General features: G+C 41.0%; 1 long non-coding RNA gene across 2 annotated transcripts in view; it reads left to right on the forward strand.

Moving 5' to 3' along the window:
* The first annotated feature begins 12 nt into the window (after nt 1-12).
* LOC107674046 (uncharacterized) overlaps nt 13-8,791 on the forward strand; it is an 11,270-nt gene continuing 2,491 nt past the window's right edge. The window contains exon 1 of one of the 2 annotated variants that reach the window (XR_001632469.1): nt 13-106. This is a non-coding gene — a long non-coding RNA (uncharacterized LOC107674046). Of the gene's footprint in view, nt 107-8,219; nt 8,357-8,791 lie in introns of those variants that run through there. The other variant, XR_001632468.1, reaches the window with a different exon arrangement.

Genomic DNA, 8,791 nt, shown 5'->3' on the forward strand with positions numbered 1-8,791 from the left:
AGCATTTTCGAGTGATGATTGCCGATTTGAGCGCCGATGTTAGCTGATTGTGAAGCTCCCCTGAATCTGAAGCAGGTGTTTAACGAACTGTTAAAAACGGGATTTGGTGAGTTATATGTATTTTATTTTCTTTGAAAGATGTATTTTATGTTGCTATGCCTATCGTTGTGTACACTTCAAAGATCGTTTGCATATTTTCTCAATGTTAATATGAATTATTGTGAAATGTTGAATGACGTATTCTGTTTAATGTTAGTTATGAATATTAATTTGCACATCCTCAATATTCTGTTAAGAAGACACTCGTCCCTCATGAAAGTTGAGATGGATGTTTAAACAGTTTAAAGAGCAAGAAAAGTTTAAAAGAAATTGCATTGAATGTTAATGACACTGTTTTGGTAAAACAGGTTAGGTGTATTGCTTGAGTGAAAACCCCCTTTGTGGATTTGAGATGGCGAGCCACCCAAACTTGAATTTTGATTCCTGAACCTGGAAGGATACATCTTTGCTGTGACACGTGGATGATTCGTTGCATCAATTATTCGTTACATCAACTTTTCTTCAGCTGGGAGGACATCTCTTTTTTTGCTGGACACTTGTTTGAACTGGTAGGATTTAACTGAATTTGCACTCACCCACTGGACATCTTAAAGGATATTTTGGACGATTACAAAGACAATTAAAAAAAAAAGGGTTCTAACAAGGGTATTTTGATTGACTGTTATTGAATGTGAATCAGATGTAAATTTTGGGATTTTCTTTTGAGCATTTTAGTTGTGATAAGATGTTCCGATTTGCTTAAATTGTTACTTTGAATTGTGGTTATATGCCGTCGTGCCTTGTTCATGGGATTTTCTTTGGTTTGTCTAAAATAATGTACGAAATTGTGAATCAAATAGCAAAATAGGATAAAAATCCTAAACTCTAAATCCAAAAGACAGTGAAGTTTAATAGCTATCGAAACATAGCAAGATCAAATCAAAGGCGTTCAAAATTACTACGACTTAAGGAAACAGAAATAAATTAGATTAAAGTTCTACTTAAGAGAAGAAAAAGAAATCAAACCGTATTACCATTTGTTACAAGAGGGAAAGAAAGACCACAGAATTCATTGGTTGTGCATCAATTTTATTATTTTTCTTTGGTTTCATTCTGGTCCATGTTGTTTATGTGACTGTTGAATTACAATATATATTTTCAAATTATTCTCTTTACATAGTTCTGTGATTTAATTTACTGCCATCATTAATTCTGTTCTCCACTTACCTAGAAAGTGGTCCATTGCTCCAACTTACGTTGAGGGCACTTGTTACATACAAATTCTTGGCGAGCCAGCCAGGAGAACAGTGGTAGTAAATATCTTCTGGATGAGTTCCTGAAGTTCCTGAAAAGGGGATAAAACAAGAAAATTCGATTCCGCACACCTGAGATTACATTAGTCCTAAGAAACATGGATATTGTTGAAAGTGAGAAAGTTAATATTGCGACCTCAGTGATAGTTCGTGGGTTGACAGACACTGAGCTTGACGAGAACCTAGTTGAATTTTTAAACAAACACGGACGTGTTAGTAGACAATTGAGGGTAGATAAGCCACAGTCACCTTTTCATAGAGATGTTATAGTAGAATGTGAAAGCTGTTCTGCCCTGGTAACTCTCAAGCCTATGTTGCCATACACTTTCAGAAGCCCACATAACATCTCTTATGGCATAACACTTTTGTCAAGCGCCTATGTACCAGCAGCAACCAAACAAGCAACTGCCTGTTACTTTGCTGAGCTGCAGAAATTAGCAACGATTAGTGGAAAGACTTTTGAGGAACTTCTGAGAGAACAGTTATCTCAAGCCACTACATCCAGTGATGAAATCGCAACAGATGAGAATGAGCCAAAGCTTTCCTTAGAGACTGGTAGTCCCACGCATGATCCTCTTACCTCATTCAAGGGAATGAAAAATGTAGAAGGGTGTCAAAGCCCAGAGACTGTACGTTCAGTGCTCTTTTAAAAGAGAACTTCAACTTTAGATGTGGCTGATGTAAATCCACCTGAAATCCAGCATGTGATAGTTGAACACCTAATTAAGAAAGGAAAGAAAGGAATCTTCTACATGCATGCGCCTTTGAGACTTAGAGTGTTCTCTGGAAAAATTCCACGTCCGAGCATTGAAGTTGATTATGATGCCTGGAGAGGGAGTGTTGAACTGATTCTTCAGGATCCTTCACTTTCTGATTTGCACTGTTCCAGGAAAATATTAGACAGTTTGTTACCTCCAGCATCAGAAATTGTGAGACATTTGGGTGCAACAGCCCCACCTAATGCATACCTTGACATTCTGGATTCTGCATTCGATGCAGTCGAGGATGGGGATGATATTTTTGCGAGTTTCTTAAACACACTGCAAAATGCTGGAGAAAAGCCCTCCGTGTATCTGCAGCGCTTGCAAGCAGCTCTCCTAAAAGCAATAAAAAGAGGTGCCATTTCCAGTGCTGAGGCTGATAAGCAGCTCTTGAAACAGTTCTGCCGAGGCTGTTGGAATGATATATTAATACCAACCCTCCAATTTTCCGAACTGCTTGTGCAGTTGCGCAGTGAAGAAAATCGACATTCTGCCAAAGAGAGCCGCATGCGCCAGCATCTGAATGTGCATCATCATAAAGTCAGCTCCAATGCTGTATCCGTAAGCTCTTTTGATTTTGAGCAAGACATGACATCAGAAGGGTGTGAGATTGCAGATCTAAGGAGGCAAGTCACAAAACTTCAAAGTCAACTCAGTAAACAGAAAGCTAAACAGACTGAGAAAACTCCATTACTGCAGAATGATGAGGTGCTCGATTTATAGAAACAGATTGCAGAACTTCAGAGTCAGTTCACAAAGTTAGAATCCCAGAAGCCTCTAAAGAAAAAAAGAGACCTTTGTGAGACCAAACACACTCACTCTAAGCCCGCTCAGCCAATCGCTTCAACCATGGTCCAAAAGTCACAAGAAAGACCTAAGCCAGGATATTGTTTTCGCTGTGGCGAAGATGGACATCTCGCATCTGCTTGCGAGAGTGATCCAAATCCATCTTTAGTAAATGAGAAACGTAAGCAGCTGAGGTAACGACAGAGCCTGTGGGATCACCAGCAGAGCTCAGAAGTCTCAGAGTCTTTAAACTGGAATTAGTCCCTGTAGCGAGACTTACAAGGGCTACCATATGCAAAACTAGTCTCAAAGGTTCTACAGGAAAAAAAAGGTAATTTAGAGGGTTCCCGTAGCAGAGGTCCGTTAGCCGGCCTTCGAAAGGGGCTGATTGGAGCTAAGTGTACTGCTAAAGTGTACATAGAAGGAGAGCCATGTTCGTGCCTTCTGGATACAGGGTCGCAAGTGACGACGATCTTCCAATCTTTTCATCAGGAAAACCTGCCTGAGCTAAGTATAATCCCCTTGGAAAATCTGTTGGAAGTGGAGGCTGCCAATGGACAGGTAGTACCTTATTTGGGGTATGTAGAGATGAAGGTCAAGTTTCCTGAGGATTTTCTTGGTGTCGTGGAAGTGTCGACTCTTGCACTGGTTATTCCGGATACCAGTGGCACTGCTCAGCCCAAAGTGCTCATAGGTACCAATACATTAGACTTGGCATATGGGAAGCATCTTGAGACCAATGACTCTGTCTTCAAGTCCATTCCATTTGGCTATAAATCAGTAGTAAGAACGATTGAGTATCGACGGAATCAAAAAGTAAACAGTAATGTAGGAATTGTCAGACTCCCTACAACTGATACTGTTGTTGTACCTGCAGGGCAGAATCTTGTCTTTGAGGGAGTTGTAACAGTAAGAGGACAAGTGACAGACAAGTGGGTAGTGATGGAACCCCCCTCTTATTCTCTGGTACCTGGAGGACTTTTAGTTGCTTGCTGTCCACTTAACTTAGCTAAGTATCCATCACACAAAGTCCTTTGTAGTACTTAAAAATTAAGAACAGAACAGAACATGATATTACCATTCCTGGAAAAAGCGTAATTGCAGATGTCCATGCCGTACAGAGAGCAATGTCAAATAAGGATGATCAGAAGGGGGGTGCATTCTCAAAGGTGAAAAAGGAGCCTGCAAAGGAACTCTGCTTTAATTTCGGCGACTCTCCATTACCCAAGGAATGGAAAGAGAGGATTTCTCAGAAATTATGGGATATGTCTGAAGTTTTTGCCTCGCATGACCTTGATGTTGGGCGAACTGACAAAGTGAAGCACAGCATCAAGCTACATGATGAGACTCCATTCAAACACAGGGCTAGGCCCATACATCCTGATGACTTTGAAGCAGTTCGCCGGCATCTAGAAGAGTTGCTTGAGGCTGGGATTGTCCGATAATCTGAATCATCCTTTTCATCACCTATTGTAGTCGTCAAAAAGAAAAATGGTGATGTGAGGCTGTGTATCGACTATCGTAAATTGAACACACAGACCATAAAGGATGCTTACGCATTACCGAATCTCGAGGAAGCCATCTCAGCACTCCGTGGATCCAAGTGGTTTTCAATGCTCGATCTTAAATCTGGCTATTACCAGATTGAGGTTAAGGAAAAGGATAAGCCCAAAACTGCATTCGTTTGTCCCCTGGGGTTCTGGGAGTTCAACCGTATGCCCAGGGGATAACAAATGCTCCTAGCACATTTCAACGCCTTATGGAGAGGTGTATGGGCGATATTAACCTCACTGAAGTCCTGGTATTCTTGGATGATTTGATCATATTCTCCGAAACGCTGGAAGAACATGAAACCCGCCTTTTGCGTGTCCTAAATCGCCTGAAAGAGTATGGATTGAAGCTTTCGGTAGAGAAATGTAAATTTCTTCAGAACTCTGTTAGGTATTTGGGACATATCGTATCGCAGAATGGCGTGGAAACGGATCCTCAGAAGATAGAGACTATTAGAACCTGGCCAAGTCCCAAAACCCTCAAGGAATTACGCTCTTTCTTAGGGTTTTTCGGCTATTATCGCCGTTTCATCCAAGACTATGCCAAGATCGCGAAGCCGCTAAACAACTTAACTGTCGGATACCCTCCTCTCCGTAGGAACTGTAGGGGCAAAAATAAGAGCCCATCCTATCTAAATCCCAAAGTTCCTTTTGGAGGAAGATGGACAGAAATTTGTGAACAGGCTTTTGACACACTCATAGAAAAACTTACCACAGCGCCCGTATTAGGGTTTGCTGATCCCAAACTGCCATACGAGTTGCACATTGATGCCAGTACCACTAGGCTAGGTGCTGCACTTTACCAGCAGCAGGGAGGCGAACTGCGTCCGATAGCTTTTGCCAGCCGTGGACTTTCAAGGAGTAAGGCTCGTTACCCTGCCCATAAGCTCGAGTTCTTAGCTCTGAAATGGGTAGTCACTGAAAAGTTTGCTGATTACCTATATGGAAACAATTTCAAAGTAGTTACAGATAGCAATCCGTTGACTTACATATTGACATCTGCGAAACTAGACGCAACAAGTTACAGATGGCTTTCCGCTCTGTCTACATTGTCCTTCACAATTCAGTATAGGCCGGGAAAACGCAATTTTGATGTGGATGGGCTGTCTAGGCGCCCACATGGAATGCTTACCAATGATAGAGTATCACAGAAAGAGCAGGAGCGTATAAATCAATTTACCTTGCACCACTCACATGAGGAAAGTGATTCCATATTGGTCCCCACTGATGTAGTCCAAGCTCTCAGTGACAGACATCTGGTACGCTCAGCCGAGGATGGTAATTATTTTCCGCTTATTGAGTCCCTTTCTGGGAGTTCAGATGCAATCCCCGAGACCTATGAGTGCCTTGAAGGACTTCCAGTTGTTCCCCAACTGACAGTGCAAGAGCTGAAAGACAAACAAAGAGCTGACAAAGCCATACAGGAAGTAATCTTACAACTGGAATCAGGAAAACCGTCCTTACCTGTGCTGAGGAAAGAGCTGCCAGAACTCCCATTCCTTCTGCGAGAGTGGAAAAAGTTAGAGCTGAGGGATGGTATTCTTTATAGGAAGAGAGTGGTCGGTGAGCATACAACTTACCAGCTCGTTCTCCCCGAAGATCTGAGGCCTATTGTCATGGAGCAACTGCATGACAACATGGGTCATTTGGGTGTGGAGAGGACCCTTGATCTTGCTCAAGCTCAGTTTTATTGGCCAAGGATGGCCACAGATGTGGAGGTGAAGATCAAGATATGTAATCGGTGTGTGTGCAGAAAGACTCCACCTGAAAGAGCAGCGCCATTAGTGAATATTCAGGTTTCTAGGCCGCTTGAGTTAGTATGTATGGATTTCCTATCTTTGGAACCAGATCGTACTAATACAAAGGACATCTTGGTGATAACTGATTATTTCACAAAATAAGCTGTAGCGATCCCCATATCAAATCAGAAGGCTAAGACAGTTGCAAAATGCCTTTGGGAAAATTTCATCGTACACTATGGTGTATCTGAAAAACTTCATAGTGATCAAGGGCCTGATTTTGAGAGTAAGACCATCAAGGAGTTATGCGAGATTGCTGGTATTCGGAAAGTTCGAACTATCATCCCAGGGGAAACCCGGTTGAGCGGTTCAACTGAACACAGTTGAGTATCCTGGGTACTCTGAAAAATGAAGACAAAACCCATTGGAGAGACTTTGTGAAGCCTATTGTGCATGCATATAACTGCACTAAACACGAAACCACAGGATTCACTCCATATGAGTTTATGTTTGGCCGGCAGCCTAGATTGCCCATAGATCTTGCTTTTAGAGTACCTGCAAACGACAGCCATATTGAGTTCCATTCCCAGTATGTGAAGACTTTGAAAACTCATTTGCAAGAGAGTTATGAACTTGCCAGGAAGAATGCAGCAAAGGTTGCAGCAAGGAACAAGACACGATATGACAAGAGAGTGGCAGAGTCTTCACTTGATGTGGGTGATCGAGTTCTTGTCAGAAATGTGCGTCTCCGAGGGAAGCACAAATTGGCTGATAAATGGGACTCTTAAGTCTACATTGTGGTAAACCGTGCTGGAGAACTTCCTATTTATACTGAAAAACCAGAAGGGAAAGAAGGACCTTTGTGGACACTCCATAGGTACTTATTATTGCCTTGTGGTTTCTTGTCACCCCATGTGGAGGAAGAGAAAGTGGCACCCAAGCCGCAAAGAGGACGAGCAGTGCCAGGAAAAGTACATCAGGAAGAGCCCGAGAGTTCAAAGCAATTTCTGGATTTTGATGGAGAGGACAGTGATTATTTTGTGCAAGAATTCGAGCCCAGTTCCGAAACCAGTCCAGTGAGATTTGTTAAGGAGTATGAAGTCATTAGAGCACCAAGAGATGTTCCTCTCGGAGATGTCGAACCTGCACTACAGATGCTACCTGATTCAAACCCTGCCAGAGGCAATGTCGTTGATAGTACGCATGATAAATACTTACCTGAACCTTGACACTCACCTGAAACTCAGTCTTCCTCTGGACTATCCTCTGTGCACAGTGAATTGATACCTAAAAGGAGAAAGTTGGAAGAGAGAAGTTGTATGTCTGAAACCAGGCAACAAAGTATGAGTTCGCCTGCTAATTCCATAATGGAAAATGAAACTAACAATGGCAGAGAACAAAATGGAAAAACCAGACCTTATGTTTCAGTGGAAGGAGACCGAGAGGATCCAGTTGAATCTGAAGCTCCTGAGAAAGATACAGAGTCAGATGAAAGTGAAGCTGGAAGTGGATTAAGGAAGTCCAAAAGATTGACTTACCCTGAATTGGGCAATCCCATGATATCTATAATTCAATCTCTTTTACAAGGATTGAACACAGCTTTCATTGAAACCCTAGCAGAGCAACCCAGATCAGTTAAACACCCTAAGATGTAAGCCCTAACATTGAGTATCTGTTATAAATACAATGCAAAGGGACTTGCATAGATTTAAAGAGGGGAGGGTGTAACCCATGTTAAATGTGGTGCCTACAAAATAAATATAATTGTATATTGCAATTATACTTCCAATTAACAGACTGAAGCGATCTATTAATATACATAGTGATTTAATTATGTATACATAAAAAATAATCAGTATTATAATTGAGCGTAGAAAATGTGACGTAGTGCACATATGCAAGTGCATATGTCGTAAGCCGATGACTCATGGAAGTGCGAGAGATGTGACGAGCACGAGAACACGAGAGCGATGCAAAAGGATTAAAAAGATTTATATGGTTTAAAATTCATTTAAATAGCGTTAAAAACAAACTTATAATACTTGATGGTTGATGATGATGAATCATTTTAGAGTGATGATTGCCGATTTGAGCGCCGATGTTAGCTGATTGTGAATCTCCCCTGAATCTGAAGCAGGTGTTTAGCGAACTGTTAAAAACGGGATTTGGTGAGTTATATGTATTTTATTTTATTTGAAAGATGTATTTTATGTTGCTATGCCTATCGTTGTGTACACTTCAAAGATCGTTTGCATATTTTCTCAATGTTAATATGAATTGTTTGAAATCTCGTGCTACTGCAACAAAATTACCCCACTGTAAAATTAAAAAAACACTGAGTGAGCAAAAATTTGTGAGATAGTTTAAGTTATAATGGTAATTAAACAATGTTTACATATGAATAAAAGCCTACATTAAAATCTGTCATATAAATTGGTCTCCTCATTAGAAATTAGCCTACCGATTGCCTCCATGGACAAAAAAATTAATAATATTAAAAATATCTGACACACACACAATATTGACACAATATCTGATACTTTTCAAAGTATCATATCGAAGTTAGAAATTCAAATATTGTGACAATTTATTTTGTAGGGTGC

This window comes from Sinocyclocheilus anshuiensis, unplaced genomic scaffold (genome assembly GCF_001515605.1).
Source record: "Sinocyclocheilus anshuiensis isolate Anshui unplaced genomic scaffold, SAMN03320099.WGS_v1.1 scaffold544, whole genome shotgun sequence".
Taxonomy (NCBI): Eukaryota; Metazoa; Chordata; class Actinopteri; order Cypriniformes; family Cyprinidae; genus Sinocyclocheilus; species Sinocyclocheilus anshuiensis.